The following is a 19,719-nucleotide window of genomic DNA, read 5'->3' as shown; positions in this document are numbered from 1 at the left end:
CTGGAAGCACTTGCTCGGATTTTTTAATTTTAAGATTTTATATTAAAAACTACAAAAAAAAAATCAAAAACAAAACAAAATGACGTTCAAATTTAGGAGGATTAATGTAGTTCAAAGATTATTAAAGCAAACCTATAATTCAGCAATGAAGTAAAATATCATTCAGAAAAAAGAAATGCATAAACAATTTTTGTTCCTTAGTTCTTTTTACTTCAATTTTTTCCCAAGGATTTTTTTTATTGTATTTAAAACTAATTAAATACTTATAGTTTATACTAATTAAATACTTATAACTATATTAAATACTAATTAAATACTTATAAAACTAATTAAATACTTAAATACTAATTAAATACTTATAGTATATAAAACTTATAGTTTCTCCTTTTCAGTTAATTGTTTCTTGGACTTACGTACGAACACAGCTAAAGAATGGGCATCAGCAAATAAAAGACAAGAAAAACAAACCTACCCTCTGTTTTGCGAATTAAATTTTTACAAATTTAAGCGACAATTCGTTATGTTTTGTATGTCTTTTCTGTATCCCCCCCCCCGAACAAAATAACACTCCCCCTGAATAAAAATCCTGGGTACAGCCTTGTTTGGAAAGAATGTTGAATGGGAGATGATCAGAATTACCCTTTTGTTGTTTAGTTCAAAAAAGGAATCTTACACCAAACTCTCAACTTTTACCCATTTCTTACCTCTTTTTTTTATCAGTGTAACTCTCTCCTACCCTCCCCCCCCCAAAAAAAAAATCTAGGGGAACTTTAATTTCAAGTTTTTTGGTTCTTGGCACTGAGACTCTTCTGCATGGCCTCTTCTGAACTAAAAGTTATAACAAAGACAGGGACGTACGCAGGGGGGGGGGCTCCGGCCCCCTAAATCTCATATTTTTTTTTGTTTTCCCATAGTTTTCTGGTACTTCTCACAGAATAAGGGATTTGAAAGATTTGAGACCCCCCCCCCGAAACAGATTCCTGCGTACGTGTCTGAAGAAAGAGGTAGTACCATTCCAATTACCAAATCAACACTAGTTCTAAAAATAATGGACGCTACCATGATAACTGTATCCCAGCCACCAGAGTGGGAAAACAGGTCAAATATAGTCCCTAGGGTACATACGAAATTTGCTGATTTTTGACTGCATTATTTTTTTTACTTATTTCTCATCAACAGTTGGTTGATATTGCGAAACAATGACGAAAAAAACCCAGGGCTCTAGTTTGCAATTATTCCTCGTCAGTATGAAACGCCAAAAATTGCAAAGAACAACAAGACCATATCCAAGGGAGATTAGGGAGTTTGACTTTGACCCCCCCCAAAAAAAAGATGTTTGTCCAACTCGTAAAACCGTAACAAAAATGAATATAAGCACAATTTTAATGCGTTAAAAAAATTGTAAACCCCATTCCCCCCCCCCAAAAAAAAAACTTTTGTAACACCCCCGCCCCTGAAAAAAAAATCCTGGGGACGACCCTGAAAAACACCTTTTAAAACATTCAAAAATACTCACTTATACCATCCTAAAACGCTTCACTTTACTTTACCCCCCCCCCCCCCCCCTAATGTGCAAATATATTGCGTAAATTATGCACTCTCCATGCATTTTCCGTTTTTGATTTCGTCGATGTTGCTTCTTTGCCGTGAAATCTATTTGAAGAAAAGAACGACGTATGATAACATGAATGGACAATATATAATTTAGGCTATATATTTGCACATTAAGGGGGGGGGGGCAAATAAACTGAAGTGCTTTTAGGAACGATATAAGTATAAGTATTTTAGATCCTTAAATATTGTTTACAGAATTGTATAGTGTCTCCGCTGACAATGAGTAACTGTAAACAACGACCGATGGCCCAAAGAGGGGGGAAGGGCTAGGATACAACTAAAACTGTAGCAAATATTATGTTTGGAAAGAGTGCTAAAAGTGGATTCGAATGGAACTGCTGCGAAAAGTGTTCCCGTTTTGGCGAAATCATAGGAATTTCTATTTTTTTGTACGTATTTATTGTACGTACGTGCATATATCCATACGTTTCCATTTCTCGTATTTATTTTGTCCCGTAGCCTATTGATCGTCAACATTCATTTCTCTTTATAAGATCTTTTAAACCAGGACTGATACTTTTTACTAACTCAACGTAGCTCAGCACTTTACAAATTGAGTTTGGGATGTCGAATAAAATGAAATTAACATTTCTTTATTACTAATCTTCTTTGTAAGTGTTAATAAATGTTGTCAACTTAATGTTTTTCCTTGTTTCTTTGTGGTATTTAGTATTTTGCTTGTTTTTCAGTTATTGATATTTTATGCTGTATTTTGTAGACTAGATAGTGAAATACTCTGTACAGGTTTAATCACTGAATAAAATCATTCCTTCAATCTTCTTTGTCACAATGTAAACTATATTTCCTTAATTAATATCGGTAAACAAGTGTCATTTCCCGAAAGCAGCTTAATAATAAGATATCAACCAAAGCCGCACCGATTAGTTCCCTACATTACTGAGTAATGTTTGCTTCCTACCCCAAAAGAAAAATACCTGGAAACTACAGTACTACAAAAAAACGGCTTGATTTCCCAAGCTTAAATCCATAGTACGGCTGTGGCCTTAATTCACATAAAAATAGGGGGGAGGGTAAACAGATTTTCAGTATCTTAATGGGGGGGGGGGGTAATTTGTCCTTTTCAATAAGAATACCCAATATAAGGCATTTTTAATGAGCATACCTCAAAAGAGGCGCTTTCAAAAATCCTAGGGGCACAAGTTCCCTTAATTGACGCCACTACTGTACGGCCCTGGTGTCAACTCGACAAAGTAGCCTAATTTTAAAGTACTGATCTAGTCATATTTGGCACTATAACTTAGTAAAACATCAACAATAAGAGAAACTTACTTTTACTCTCCAACGGTTGTGCGAAACAAACCAATTTAATTTTTAATGTAACTAAAACATGAACATCCAAGACTGCCCCTATCTACTATCTTGCACTAATCGACTATTGCCGCAAAGTAAACTAATCTCAAATCCAGCATCCCCGTGTTGATCATTCCGTTTTTTTGCAACTCAAACACAACCCGCCAATGAGAGACACGATAATTTTTTCTTGGACCACAACGTTTAAACTGCGGTTCCGATTCGGTTGAATGATTGAGTGGCGATTGTAATCAAATGAAATGACCGATTCTCGTCAAGGCAATATTGTAGAGTTGTTTAAAGACTCAATTCAAAACTGTTGATCTTTTAAACGTACCCTTTATAGATTTGTATTAGAAAAAGACATTAAAAAGCTGCATTAAGCGGTGATAAGCTCTAAGTTACCTTATAGGTTACCTTAATATCAACACCGTCATAAAGTGTCTCTATCACCGCCATAAAATGCCATGCCATATGGCACCAAAAATGACAATTCTTGTTGCTATAACAATCATAAGTAACCAAACTTCAAAAACTCGTTTAAAAAAACTATTTAATGAGTGAAACTTGACATTTGTAGCCGATTCAGGAATGGTGACTATTATATCAATTAGTCTTATTAGTAAAATGTTATTCAGACAACAAATTTACAGAAATTTTAAAAAAGCGCCTGAAAACTGTCAAAAACTGGCGTCGGATCGAAACAAAAAGTACAAAATTGAAATTGCCATTGTCGTAAAATCCATCACAGGAAACTCAAGCCCCCTCCCCACCTTGAATAAGGAGGAAGAGCTTAACCTCTTTAAGTAACAGAGATAATATCACAGCAAGGAATGGTTTTAAGCATTAGGAAATTTATTTATTGCATAAATGCTATTTTGGATCATATTAGGAAGTGTGGGTTTTATTGGGGCCGCGTGTTTTTTTAGGTCAAAATCGAGCAAGGATTAATTGAAAAAACAAACAAAATTTTTCTGCTGGAAGTAAAGAGCGAAGTTGAAACTTCTAACGAGCAAGCAATTATTGCTTCATAGCCTTTGTAACGTCAATAAATTAGTTAAAGAAACTTTCATTTTTCCATGCTTTTAGGATTATGCAAAACTAGCGCTTATCTGAAGACACAAAACAACACAATATTTTTCTTACGGATGGGAAGCAGGAAAAGGGTAATGTTCTAAAATAAAAAGTTGAAAGCCCTCAGTCAGAAATTTACAGTCCCCCCCCCCCTCTCGTAGAATCCCATTCTCACCGTTCTTAAAAAGGGTGGCATGATCAGCTGATAATGAAAGGAATGCTGTAGATAATTCAACATAATTTTTGAGTTAAAAAAAAACAACTTGTTTGGTGTTTGATAAGTCAACAGCAGATGATGGCCTTTTGAAATAATTAATCAAAAAAGCAAAGTTTTTCTGATGAAAGTAAACAGCGAAGATGAAAACTAAAAAGAACAGAAATTACAGCTTCGCAGTTTATGCAACATATATCTGCAATATTGGTACAAACTAGTTGACTCGTAATGTTTCCCTAAATCTGTAGAATTCTGAAAAAAAAACTAGCGCTTTACTGAAAACTGGTCTTACTTGAAGTATTCAGAGAGTTAAAATCACAAACTAAAACTTACTGATTTGTTGGCCGGTGGAAGACTATTGAGAGCCTTATAAATTAATCTTCTAATTTTTACAGGTTACTTATTTTCGCTCCAAATCGTGTTTTGATGCATCGATTTTGTGTTTTCGGTAAAGCACTAGTTTTGCATAATTTTAAAAGCATGCAAAAATCATTGTTTGTTTTAGTTTATCGACGTTACATATGCTGTGAAGCAATGACTTTTGCTCGTTCTAAGTTTCAACTTCGCTCTTTACTCCTATCGGAAAAATTTGATTTTTCTTTAAATTAGTAATAGTATAGAGCAACATTTCAACCTATTTTCGACATAACACCTTTAAATTAGGTGTTGTTTTCTTAGACCACACTGCCGTTCTAAGACGAACAAATAAATCTTCAAATGAGGATAAATCCATTTATTTAGACAGTGAAAAAACAGGTACAAAGGTCCAGATATTTCGGTCACATATACAGCGACGGTCTTCAGTAGAAAAACTAAAATAATAAAATTGAAGCTAGCATATTTATATACAAAAAATAAATAACTTTTCGGGTCATTAACAAAATAATGAACTTCCGGATTATCCAATAGATTATTTTCAGAGAGAGTTCATTGACAAAGTTCATTCAAAGTTCTTGATGTAAATTTTCTTATTTAATCTTGCCGAAATATAAAACAAATTTTCAATGAAAGTGGCAAAGCCTTCCGTGTTTTCTAATTTGAACGTGTTGTGTCTTCATTTGACGTGTCTTCATTTGAATGAACTTTGTCAATGAACTCTCTCTGAGAATAATCTAGTGAATAATCCGGAAGTTCATTATTTTGTAAATGACCCGAAAAGTTATTTATTTTGTTGTATATAAATATGCTAGTTTTATTTTTATTATTTTAGTATTTCTACTGAAGACGGCCGCTGTATATGTGACCGAAATATCTGGACTTTTTTACCTGTTTTTTCACTGTCTAAATAAATGGATTTATCCCCATTTGAAAGTTTATTTGTTTAACATTTCAACCTTAAAAAGAACTGAAATTATCTCGTTTCGAGAAGGCTACAATCTTCTTTGTTTTCTTCGTCAATTCTGAACTAATGAGACCAGCACAGTCGGTGGCTGCCGATTAGAGGGGGAAGGCAGATCAAGACTTAATCCCCCTCCCCTTGGATGACTAAAAACACATTAAATTTGCCAAATTTTATGATATCTAAAAGTACATATCGCTTTTCTGGCAAACAATTTTTTTTTCAAATTATAGGTCCCTTCCTGAAATTTGATTCAGACTAGGACCCATTAAAACCATGCTTTCAGACTTTCCCTATGAGATTTCAAAATATTATCTGCATCTCTAGCCCCATCACTTTACATTTTGATTTATTTCGAATATTTTGCGAAATCATTCCCACCCCTGCAAATTACATTCTGTTGCTCTTTTTTAGTGAACTAATCCAGATCGACTTGGATTAGTTGATACCACAATTGCCACACAATATCACCGCCTCACAATTGCTTAATACCCAAAAAAAGCAATAAATTAAGCAATTAATTCTATTTTAGTTACTTAACTCTGTGAATTTTCATGTAGAAAAACCAATAAAAAATAAATTAAAGAAACAAAGACCGATAATGATTTTTTTTAAGCCCAACGAAAATACTGGACGAAGAAAACGAATATTTCAGTGGAAAAACCGCCTCCCTTCTTGAGGGCTATACTCAAAACGTGTAAAAATAAACTGATAAAAACGAACAACGCGAAAAAAAAAATAATCAAAACTGAAAGAATTAAAAACCGAAAAATCAATCAACACGGAAAACACACAATAGATAAATTTGAAGAATTAAAAATTTAAAAGCAAGAAACCTTAATTTCAAGAGCGAATCGCTCCCCAACATCTACTATTAGCAAAAAATGAACTCTCGCGCAATACTAGATAAGAATCTTAGAAAAATATTTTTAAATATTTTTCTAGTATTAAGATTCTAGTATTCTAGTATTAAGTATTCTAGTATTAAGTATTTTCTAGTATTGAGTTTTTTAGTATTAAGTATTCTAGTACTAAGATTCTAGTATTAAGATTCTATATTCTAGTATTAAGATTCTAATACTAGATAAGAATCTTCGAAAAATATTTGTTTCTGGACCTGGTTCACCGTAATATTGTACTTATTTTTGTACCTTCATAGAAAACGTGAGGTCTTTGAAATATATAGATGAATTTGATTAAAATTCGGTATTATTTTTTAATGAGGGATTGGTCACTACAATTTTAAAGCGATTCTCGTGTGGCCGGCCACTTTTGCACCCAAGACAAAATCTTGATTCCCCCCTCCGGTCTCCCATAAATTTTCAGGTCGAAACAAAATTTTCATTTATTAAGAAAATTATCTTTAATTTATTAATTAATTAATAATTTATGTTTTATTTATTATTTGAATTATTTGGTTATTACCAATTATTTTGATTACTTAATTATTATTTATTTCATTAATTAATTAATAGTTTTTTTTTATTTATTTAATGCGCTCTCTACTTCATTAAAACAATTAAAAAAATTACAAAATGATTACTTCCGTTAGAATATTTATTTGAAATTTTGCACCCCTAAAATTTCTGTTTCCAGGGCAAAAAGTTGTTGATTCTCAAAAAGTTGTTGGCCGGCCACAGGAGGGCTCAATTAGGGATAGTTTATCATAGGGATAGTAAATCACAAATACCCTCCCTACATTTTAAAAAACACACTCTGCATCCTCCCATTTTCATAAATTGACGCCACTTGTGCGAGGGGGAAGGGTAATTAGGAAAAAATCTAGCCGGAAATCACAGAAATATAATAGGAAATGTATATTTAAATAGAATTTCAAGTAGGCTACTGTTTTAAGAGGCAACGTTTCCAATGACTACCGAATTGCTGCCGAATAACGTTTAACGAATATCGTTTACGACCGAATAACGGTTTACTACCGAAGCAGATTCTATCCAGATTTACTAAGGTTTTGAAACTCAAGGTTGATGACAAATTATTTACCAAAGGTTGGCCCAAAACAGAACTTAAAGTTTAAATAACTTCAAAACTAGCCAGGGTCTTCAAGATATATAAGGGAAAAACCAAAGCGTAATATGGCCCTCTATCACCCTACCGTGGATCACTCTAGCTGACTTGGGCACCATATATAGAAACAACTTTCTTTTCTTACCCCACTGGAAGGCGCAGGTGATCAAAGAAATCCCGTATGAATTGAACTTAGCATCAATGAACCAAATTTCCATTACTGGGAATCAAACAAAAATTAGAACAATGCCTTTTCTAAAAATCGATAACCAATTAGTATCTGTTTTTAGGGCAGATACGAAATAAGATAAAAAGTTGTTGGCACCAAAGATATGTATATTTGGTGAAATAGTGTCTATTTGGGCCTGTTGACTACCCTAAATCCCCTTTTATACTGCCAGGGCCGGATTTAAAGCTTTGACACTTCTAGGCCCAAGCGTTTTTGCCATTCCGTTTTGCGAGATTTTTGAGGAAATCCCCGAAAATTTGGGGATAGTGGAAGCACTGAACAGAGCGTAATTGACGAGCCAAAGTAATGAAAGAGGGAGATGATACTGAACTCTCAACTGCCATTCTTGGGAGACATCTGACTGTTTATAAGTGGCCACGGATTTCCTTCGTTATTTTTAAATCACTTTTCTGTAAATAGACAGCATGGTGGCGGGGTGCACTTGGCCCTTTGACCATAAATCACATCAGTCCAGTTTTTGTTAAGAAAAAAGTCATTCAGTAATGATTTATGGCATCCCCTGGCATTGTGCGCCCCTAGGCCCAAGCCTATTGGTAAATCCAGGCCTGTATACTGACCAAAAACCTGTAACTAAAAATACATTTCTCAGAGCAGCGATACAAGGGATAAACTTCTGATTCTTTAACTAAATGACACAAAAACAAAGTAGACTAACTGTTTTACCGATGAAAAATACCCAATATCGTATAAAAAAAATAAATAAAGAAGAGGGGGCAACCCCCTTCATATACGTAATAATTTATGTTCGTTTTAAGTTTTAATATTGCTCCACTTGTAAAAAAAACTTGTTTTTTTTTATTTAATAACTAGGAAATGACTATTATTTGCGTTCCAGATCACCACACAATAAAAACAATTTGGTCAATTGTTTGTACTATAAGCACAGAAAGAACTAAAATGTTAATACCTTTTTCTAACCATGACCATATAAGGGATAGAAGTTACCAGCTATTTTGGGACTAAAATAACAAAAAGTAATTCATCGTAGTTAATGACGATTGGCATTTGGGACGCACCCACAATTTCTGTCACCCTTTAATATAACCTCACCTGCGTATGCAGCCTGTCCCAAGCCAGGAGAAAGAGGGAGGGTTGGGCTGTGGGCTTGCGACCCACACCCGGGACCTCAAGGGCCTGCCCCCGGGGGAAATCCTAACTGCAACCGAAACATCAAGTTTGAACCTCGGATTTTCGAACTCCCTTTTGATGACGACCTCTGCATGCCCACGGACAAGATTTATGAATGCGAAACAACACCTCAAATTTGGTTTCTGGAACGTCCGCACAATGTCTCAAGACTCCAAGACTAAACAAGTGCTAAGAGCACTTGAAGATTCAGACTTCCCAAGCTCTACTACAGTGGACACCTGTGTCACCTAGAATCCTGAAAGCCCGCTTCATCGGCGCGCATGCGAAACTGTCAGTAATAGTATGCTACGCACCCACCAATGACGCCTCCGACGAATCAAAAGACGAATTTTACAGAGCTCTCAGCTCCGTAGCAAACGAAATACCACGGCATGTTTTCTAGGAGACTTTAACGCGAAAGTAGGGACGACCGATCGTTTTCCCCAGAGATTCTCGGCGAGCATGGCCTGGGCCAGCGAAACGAAAACGGAGAACTACTTGACTTCGCGCTCCTTAACGATCTAGTAATCGGAGGTACCCTATTTTCTCATCGAGATGTACACAAATATTCTTGGATATCTCACGATGGCCACACCCGAAATCAGATTGACCATTGTATTTGGAGCAGGAAGTGGAGATCAAGCCTACTCGATATTAGGGGATATAGAGGAGCTGAAGTCGGCTCAGATCATAATCTGATGGCAGCGAAAATCCGCCTCAAATTGAAAAGAAATAGAAACGCAAAAAAGGCTCCCTTAAACCCAGTCTTTAACTCGGAGAAACTGAGGTTGAGAGAATTGAACCAAGCCTTTAAACTAGAGATGCGGAATAGATTTGAAGCCTTGTCTTTACTAGATGATGCTGATAGCAATCAATACTGGGAGAGCATAAAGTTGTGCTTTCACGATGCTGCGAAAGCCACCATTGGGTACCGCAAGTGCCCAAAAGACCAGTGGATATCTGACCAAACATGGGAACTCATAGAGACAAGGAAAAAAGTAAAATCATCACTTATCCAAAGACAAACCCCCGACCGACAAATCCTCAGAAAAGATGAATACAGAGCCGCGGATAAAGAGGTAAAGAAGAGTGCCAGAAAAGACCAGAGAAACCTGCTGGAGCGGAAAGCAACACAGGCAGAAGAGGCAGCGAAGAGAGGTGATTCAAGAGCCGTCTATATAATCACTAATGAGATTATTGGAAAGAAATCATCCTCTATTCAACATGGACCAGTATCAGACCCCACGGGGATCCTGATGACACAGCAGTCTGACGTAAATGATGCATCGGCCAGTCACTTCGAGAAGCTGTTGAATAGACCTCCACCAGACGATCCCCCAGAGATCTCAACAACAACACTGTTTTCCTTAGATATCAGAACGGATCCGCCGTCATCCACTGAAATTATAGCAGCAGCAAAGAAGCTGAAAAATGGAAAGTCGCCTGGCGAAGACAGACTAACCGTGGACATAATCACCGTGACAGTCCTCACTTGCCTCAAGTTCTGGACAACACTGTTTGTAGTAATCTGGACGACCGCGAAAATACCTTCAGGTTAGAAACGCGGCACTCTTCTGAGGATCTTTAAGAAAGGTGATGCGTCCTTCCCAGGCAACTGGTAAGGAATATGCATGCTTTTCATACCTAGCAAATTACTGACGCAAATTTTACAGCAGAGAATCAACTCACAGTTCGACAGACACCTTCGCGACGAGCAACATGGATCCAGACCAAACCGTTCATGTGCAGACCTGATATTTATTCTACAGCTACTGACGGAAGAAAGCAGAGAATGGCGCTCCGAAATCTATATGATATTCATCGATTTTGAAAAGGCACTTGACTCAGTAGACCACCTAAGTCTGTGGAAGATCCTACCGCATTACAGAATCCATGAAAAGATAGTTTCGCTGATCGTTGCGTTTTATGAAGATAGCAAGTGCTGTGTAAAGACACCAGATGGCCAAACTCGTTTCTTCCACATTCTGTCAGGAGTTAAGCAAGGTTGCGTCTTGTCACTGCTACTTTTCGTAATCATCATTGATTACATACTGCGAAGTACAAGCACAGACGGAATCCTGCTGAATCCAGAAATACGCCTCAGTGATGTAGACTTCACTGACGACATTGCCGTCCTGGAATCATGTAGGCAAAGACTCCAAGAACTCCTTGACAAAGTGAGGGAGAGAGGTGGCCAGGTCGGCCGGAAAATAAATAATGAGAAAGCAAAATACATGGCTACCACAGATTCACCCCTTAGCGTCACTAGTGGAGACCAACACATTGAGCAAGTCGTTCATTTCAAATACTTGTGTAGTATAATAGAAAGCACCGGTTTGACCACAAAATAAGTGCTCACAAGAATCGACCAAGCCAATGGGGTCTTCAATAGATTACAGAAGGTTTGGCGGTCCCAAAGCTTCTCTATATGCAGGGTTCGGACAGGTCGGTTCGTTTCAAATTATAGGCTTTGTCCTATTTTTATGGGATTTCCTGGGCCCAAATATAGGCCAAATATAGGATTCGGAAGTCCTCGGGATCAGATCTGTGGTAGATGGCGTGGGATGCCTGGTCACATAAATTCGTCATTTCCCGAGTTTTTGCATTTTTTTTTTTTTTTTTCAAATACAAACTGTACAAATAGTAAAAAAAATGTAAAAAAAAATCAGATACACATACTATGCCAACGATTGACTGATACAGGTAAAATATTTGGAATCACTCTTGCTGCTTCTTGGGCATCAATTTCGATGTGAGGTCAGTTTTTCTCTTTGCAAGAGACTGTTCCATTCTCGCAGATTCCACCATCTGCTCTCTTTCACTTGTTCTGGACTTCACAGCTCCCTCGAGCAAAGAAACAGATAGGGCAATGTCTATGGAACTCTTGGACTCGGCAGCCTTCTTCATTCTGTCGGTCACTTCCTGAAGTAGAGTATCTGCTACTGTTCTCTTTTCTTGCTCTGATGCTCTAAGTTTTTTCCTTTTGCTTTCCAGGTCTTCTATTTCTTTCTTTTTGTCGTGGACCTCCTGCAACTTCCGCTTGCTGTCCTCTTCGAAAGCTGTTTTCTCCTTCTCGCATAGGTCTCCTTTTTTCTTTTCATCCAGATATTGTTGATACCGAGACCGTGCGGAACGTGCAAGATTCAACAGCTCTTTTGTAATAACAAACCGTTTTGGTTTTCCTCCATTAAGCCTCAACGCGTCATATACCATGAATCTCGCATCAAGAACGCGTTCAGACATCAAGGCCTGGTCTTCACCGAAAATCCTACCAGAACGCGAGAACCCACGCTCAACATCTGCGCTGCCATGCGACAACGTCAGCACCACTTTGATAAGCTTGGTAAGTTCCGGGTACTTGCTGTCCCCGCGCTCATTCACCAGTCCAAGATAATGGCTCCAAAAATTATAGATCCGAGTAATGTCCACACGGGGTCCAGTTTCCGCTCGCAAAAGCAGCCATTCAGCCAGGGCGACGTCAGAGCTTACTCCAATCGCAATCTCGCGTGCCACAACCGCTATGTCTGCAATGCTTCTTGAATCCTTTATGTTGATCGGACTCAAACAGCGTAAAGCCTCTAGAAAACCATCCTTTTCCAGAGGACATTTGTCCAAAATATGGCGAATACCCGCAATAAAATGTTTCCGCACATTGACATAGAAAATAGCCTTTTCTTTCAGTGTTGCTTTCTCACCGAAAGCTCGTTCCACATTTTCTGAAACTATGGGCTTTTCTGCAAATTTTTCAGCAAGGTTCAACATTTCTGGTGAGAAATTTTCAGTCTCGGTCACGAAATCTGGAGTAAAGACCCGTCCGCAAAGCGTCACAACTAGTCTTTTGATCTCTGAGTGCAGAACATGAATGAGAGGCTCTTTTTTCTGGAACAGTTGGGTGAAACTCATGAACAGTTCTTTTGAGGCTAGAAGAAACTCGAGTTGGGCCTTCATCGTCGCACTTTTGATATAAGCCACAATCTTCAGAATTTTGGGAGTGGACAGAAGATTCTTCAGTTTTTTTTCTTCTCTCGGCACGAAGTTCAGGAAGTACTCTAAGATTGTCGGCCACTGTTGCATGATCCTAGCGAGGGCACGTCCGATCGTCAGCCAGCGGCTTGGGACATGCTTCATGAAACCATTCTCTGGCACTCCCACTTTCTTTTGGCACTTTCGATAGTCTTCACAACGTGCAGGCCAGCCGTCAAAAAATGAATGCACAAGAATAACAAAGTCAGAACTTTCTTCTCCGAACACCTGAAGACCTTTCAAGAAAGCGTTATGAATTATATGGATTTTGCAAGTACTAATGTTCAACATTCCCTTTCCCAACACTTTCTTTTTTTCGGCATTGAACTTGTTCTAAACGCTTTTGTTGACGTTTGGTCCGTCACTTCCAAGCGTGATCAGTTTTTCAAGTGGCAGCTGATTCTTGTCGCGTGGCCCATAAAACTTGTGCATAAATGACTACTCTGGATTTCGTTTGCGTATAAGGACCAATATTGAACACGTATCTGTAACTCTTTAATACCAGCGTTGTTGGTTGTCTTGTCCTATTCTAGTACAAAATATGACTGAATTTCCTTCACAAGCATTTGCTTACAGTAAGGATGCAGCGCATCGGTGATCAGATACGTGAGTTTCTTCGCACATAGGGACATTCCGTCGGGGATCTTACCAGAAAAATGGCATGGAAGGTTGCGACAATATGGTCTGAAGAGTTAGCAGACATGAAACTCTGCACCGTCTGATGTGCCCATATTAACTCAGCTTTATAAGCGGCATCACCCTCACAAAACATGTTTGTACCAACTAATGGTTTATCCTTGGTTTTTTCATCAACTCGAGATTGTCCGGTCAGGTGAAGCTGTAGTGGATGTAGTTGAGCAGTAACTGCGGCTTAGTGTTCTGCAGATCGCACATGTTGGTTTAGCTGAGCAACCCCAGCTGGGCAACCAAGATTTTTCCAGCAGAGTTTGCAAAAGAACGAGTACTCGTCGTTCCCAGTCATACACCATTCGCCAATCTTTCTACCGCTGCAATCCGTCTTAGTAAGCCATGAACTATTGAACTTGGTAGACCCCATACTAAATTATCAGGCATCACCTCCAAAATAGCATCCTGCGATTAAAAGTCCATAAAAAGAAAAAATGTGGTTATGTCTGGAACCGGGCCGTATTCGCATCAGTCTTTTATAACGTTCAGCCAGGAAACGTATAAGTCGCAAGAGCTCACAGTCTCATTAAGCAGAGACTGCTAGCCTATATACTGATCTTCGCTCATTTCGGACAGGCCCAACATGACAAAAAACAAAAGATAGGCTACTAAGTCAACACAACAGCATGGCCCAGGCAGAAGCAGCTTACTAATCCCAACACAAAGCATTAGTTAAGTTCAAACAGCTCAACAATTGTAATTAATTATCGATCTACACCGAAAGACAGCACAGTCTACAAGCAAGTCAAAAGCAAAGAAAAGCACATCTTGGCTTACTTAACGAGCAGTGAAAATTGTAAATCATGAGCAATGTTCTTGGTGCTCTTCAGCCGAAAATATAGGAATAATAGGATTTTAGCCAAAATATAGGCATTTCATAGGAGTGCATTAAAATATAGGAATTTCTTGGAATTTATAGGCGAGTCCAAACCCTGTATATGGCTAAAGCTACGACTCTTCAATGGCAATGTTATGCCAGTGCTGCTTTTCGCAGCTGAAACCTGGCACCTAAGCCAGGAACAAGAGAGAAGAATACTTGCTTTCGAAAACACATGTCTCAGAAGAAGTCTCAACATCCGTTGGCAGCAGAGAATAACAAACCAATCTATCCATAACAAGACTGGCCAGCCTCTTGTGACATACATCATAATAGTCCACCGATGGAGATACCTTGGCCACGTGATACGTATGGACAATCTCCGACTACCAAATGAAGCGCTCCATTGGCAGCCATCGGGTCCACCCCGCAGGGGCAGATCCAGAAACGCCTTGCGTCAAACGTACCAGACAGATCTCCGTAACCTGCATGCATCAATCCAACCTCAGTAGGATACTTGCAGCAGCAAACCTGCGGGAAGATTGGCGGCTCCTTTTTGATGCCCTGGGTGCCTCTGGAGGCACAGGCGGATCTAAGGTCTAAGGTAACGTCTTTAATATGAGAAAATTGATAATCATTTATTCAATAGCATTATTTAGTCATCTGCAGCAAAATAGCGCTGCCTAAGTAAAGAGCGATACGACTTCGAGGCATTATTTATTAATTTTTTATTTTACCCATGCCACTTCGTATGGAAGGAGCTATCGTAAAAAACTTTGGAGGGGGCTCATTCGATCGGAAATTGAAAGAACTAGTGTCCCTTTTAAAATTCAAAAGTGATTAGAGGGGAGCCAGACTTCTCGCACGCCTCCTTTGGCTGCCCTCACTCAAAGACATCCGGTCAAATTTTGAGACGGCCACTTTGTTCAAAATAGTAGAAAGGTCCAGTAATTGTGCCTCCAGGCATAAAAAACCCTTACAACCCTTGGGGCAACAGCTATGCAAGTTATGCAAGTTGCTCATTTTTATATATAGTTTTTGTTATAGGGAAAGGGGTACATGTCTGATCCTATACCTCTAAAAAGGCTTAGGGTATTACGGTGATACGTTCACAGAATAATAATAATAAGATGTAGAATAAATAAAACCCACTATCTGCATCAGGTTGTAAAACGGTTCAGGAGTAGCTTAGGGTACTAAGTTGAAAATTTTAGGGTATGTTGAGGGGGTGTTGAACTGACCAAAAGAAATGATGCGCAGACTACTACTAATATTAAAACTACACTACAACTATTGCACTGAATCAAAAGAGTCTGCGTGCATCAGGTTGTTAAAATGGCAAATACGCAATATCTCACGATCGAAGTGGGGTATAAAGTTGACACTTTCTGGGAAAGTTGAAGGGGTTGTAAAAATAATTCAAAAGAAGTATGCAGATTGCAAAGGGCGTCAGTGCAATATCCCAGTTGTGATATGTTCTGTTCGTTTTAAGCTTGGTTTGATTATTTTTGTAATTTCTGTTCGTTTTGGGTTTCATTTATTGATTGATTGTGATGTATGTTGATCGTTTTTCATTTGAAATACAATTTGCCTTTATTTCTGCTCGTCTTATGTTTAATGTAGCTCTTTACTTTTCTTAGATAATTTTGCAGACCATACTGCCTTTCCATGACGATAAATACAAGTTCAAATAGGGATAAAATCCTTTTAATGGACAGTGTTTCACAAACAGTGATAGAAATTCACAAAAAATACCAGATATTTCGGTCACATATGCAGTGACCGTCATCAGTATATGTGATAACGGTCACTGCATATGTGACCTAAAGATCTGGTATTTTTTTTTGAATTTCTATCACTGTTTGTGAAACACTGTCTATTAAAAGGATTTTATCCCTATTTGAACTTTTATTTATCGTTACATTTCTCATAAAAGCTTTTTTGTGGAAAATTTTTGAAAATTAATTTTCAGAAAAGATCGACAACGCTAACCACCTTCATAGGCTCATGGTGATTTTGGTGTTTTGAAACACCAAAATCACTTGGTGCCTTGTTGCAATATCGTTGGTGTTTTAAAACATCAATATTTTGCCTGTATAAAACTAGGCGTCTTGAGCGTTAAAAACAGAAATAACATAAGAACCATTTTAAAGAGAAAAAAGGTAAAATTTAAAACTAAAAACAGTAGAAATTGAAATTTTCCACGGGGGTGGAAACCTTCCCTCCAGGGGGGAGGGGGATTTCCCTTGTTTTTCATAGTCAAGAGGCAAAGACAAACTAGAAACTGACGGCAAAACAAAATAAGAAAAAAAATTGTGAAGGGACTTGTCCGTTGTGTTATATAATCCTTTCAGGAACTAGCCTGAATGAAGCCTTGCTTTGTGTATTCTTGAGGATTTCCAAAAATAAAAATTATTACCAATGCTAAATAATCATTTTAGAAGTCAATTAGATTAAATGCATTCTATATTATACTTGAAATATTATATATTCGAAATTATAGAAATATAAATAAGCCTTTCAGGAATAAATCTCACAAAGTCTACTTCTATATTTTGACGCTTTAGTATCAAATTATTTGATCAACTTTTTAATTGACCAAATCAAAACAGCCATAAATTTTCTGCAGGGAATTTTCCCCCCGGGGGTGGGGGGGGGGATTTCTGGGAGAAATTTTCCGCGGCGGCGCGGGCCTGGTCCATTGCGGACGAGTGATCACCCGGGGCGGGGGATATTCCAGAGGAGAGTTGTCCGTCGGAGAATTTTTTAAATACTTTCAAATTTATAAATACGATCTTTATTAATACGCAGGGGGATTTATCGCAGGAGGGGGACCTTTCCACAGAGATTTTCCATCGGGAAATTCGCCAGGGGGAGATTTTCCTTGAACATCCTTTCTTTTGAGATCACGGTATTTGACGGGTAGCGTTCCACTGCGACGTGATCACCGCAACGTGAGACAGGTAAGCCAGTTTTTCAATAAATGTGAATTTTTTTACAAATAAATTTTTAAATATAAAAATAATTTTGTGAAACGCAACTTCTGTATGTTACCCGTGACTGGAACACGATTATCATCACATCTAAATCTCAAACGTATTTTAAATTAAAAAATTATTTTATTTAAAAATTACAATATTACATTTTTTTAAAATTATTTAAACAAAATGCAACTACAGTATTTCCAAAATGTAGCACCAAAACTTAGCTCAATAATTACCATACTTTTCATAATTATCTAAAAAAATCATAAGAAATTGGAGCACAAAAATTCAGAGTTTATTCTAAATGAAAACTAATACATAGGGCATTTAAACAGGACATAAACAGCACCTTCAACAATGAACGATCTGCGACTGACGACCACCCCTGGCTGTGACTGCATCCATAGGGCTTGGACTGCTAGAAAATACTTCCTCAACTGACAAAGACAGAAAATGAAATATTTACTATTCAGGGGGGGGGGGCGGGGTATTTTAACCGAAAATTTTTTTTTTTTGTTCATGGAAAAAAATAACCCCCCCCCCCCCCTCTAAATTTTGGAAAATAAATTCCGAATTGAAGTTCAACCACTGACTGTCCCATATACAAAGTTTATAATTTTGATCGCTGAAAAGCTAGATTTCATCAGTGAACCTTCTTATTCTACCTCCAAAATATGGCCAAAAATATGGACAAAATATATGCCAGACTTTAAACAATTGTTCTCCGAGTCCCTAACGACTTGTGCGTCAGACCTGGCATTGTGAAAAGCAAACTACTATTAACAATATCAATAATAATATAAAAGTGAATTAATTTTTTTCAAAGGCCTTTAGGAGCCAAAAACAATTGAAATATTAAAATAAAATGCAGTTCTCGACAAAAATTCGGTTATCATATCTAATGATCATTCATATCATCATATCATATCATTCAATGATTACCATATCATATTATCATATCAGCAAGATGACTAAAAAAAAGACCAAGAAAAATGGGCTACTTCGTCAACGTGTTAGTAAAGCGAAATGTTAGTCAATGCTTCCACGTCTGTATTTATTTGATGTATTTCAAAACATGTCTTTACTGAAAATAGAAACAGTGCTTGATTTACTTATCTCGGCCCCGTGGAGCCTACGTTTTTGTAATTTCTCAGGGATTAAGAATTTTACTAAATGTCATTTGAAATTTATTAAAATGTCAATTTGTCATTTTTTGATTTTGTCACTTAAGGACAAAATGACATTTTGTCATGAACACTCCTCTATAATCTCAGAATTTGTCATATGTTGTCAACACTTAATAATCTTAAATCAACTTGAGCATGGGTCTGTTTCACTTAACTTAGAAAATCATTATGAATTTTCTACAGAATTTTCAACCTCCCCCTTTTTTTGGTAGTAATATTAATGTTTATTGAACAACACAATAATTTTTTAAATACCGTCAGCAAAAAAATTTAAAACATATAAATAAAAATACAATAAATAATAAAATATAAATTATAAAAAGTGTTTAATATATAAAAACTCAAAAAGACTAAATAAAACACTAAATTTATATATTTGAAAGAGGCGAGGACTCTGCTATATTTGACAGCTGATTAGACCTATGACCAATGACTAAGGGATTGGTTGATAGAAAGGAACTAATAAACCATACACCATAATAAACCTTAAAACATAAGGCTTATATTCCAAAATGTTCGATTTTTGATATGATTATTATATATTTTGATATATTTTTATTATATTTTGATATGTATATGTTTAATTGAACAATTTTTTATGTGCAATTTTTGATATGTTGTTTTTGTGCTCTACTTACGATTTTAATATATCAACAACAGTTTCAAATTAAAACTATTCAATTGTTCATTGGTTAAACTACTAAATGAAATTTAAATACTTTTAATTTAAAAAATAAATAAATAGAGACCTTGTTTTAAGTAGAGATACTGGAGATATTCCTATAAACCCAATTTACAATATTTTAGTATTGAAAACAAAAAAGAAGAGAGAGAGAGAGAGAGAGAGAGAGAGAGAGAGAGAGAGAGAGAGAGAGAGAGAGGGGGGGGGGGGAGAGAGAGAGAGAGAGAGATAGAGAGTGTGGTAGGGGGGGGGAGAGAGAGAGAGAGAGAGAGAGCTCACAAACGAAATCCACACATATTTTAGATGTTTGTTACGAACTAATTTTTTTTTCCTCGGTTGTATGATTCCTATTATATCAAAGAAAATAATAGTGTTGTAGAAAAC

At 37.1% G+C, this 19,719-nt stretch overlaps 1 protein-coding gene across 1 annotated transcript in view; it reads right to left on the bottom strand.

Moving 5' to 3' along the window:
• Positions 1-3,049, bottom strand: part of tyn (trynity) — a 122,584-nt gene extending 119,535 nt beyond the window's left edge. The window contains exon 1 of the mRNA XM_089104632.1: positions 2,905-3,049. The gene's annotated coding sequence lies outside the window, so the exon portion shown is untranslated. The remainder of the gene's footprint in view (positions 1-2,904) is intronic.
• Between the last annotated feature and the right edge of the window lie 16,670 nt (positions 3,050-19,719).

This window comes from Artemia sp. Qi Xiang Cuo, chromosome 18 (genome assembly GCF_049724085.1).
Source record: "Artemia sp. Qi Xiang Cuo chromosome 18, ASM4972408v1, whole genome shotgun sequence".
Classification (NCBI taxonomy): Eukaryota; Metazoa; Arthropoda; class Branchiopoda; order Anostraca; family Artemiidae; genus Artemia; species Artemia sp. Qi Xiang Cuo.
Note: the sequence above shows the minus strand (reverse complement) of the source record. Positions and strands in the feature narration are given on the sequence as shown.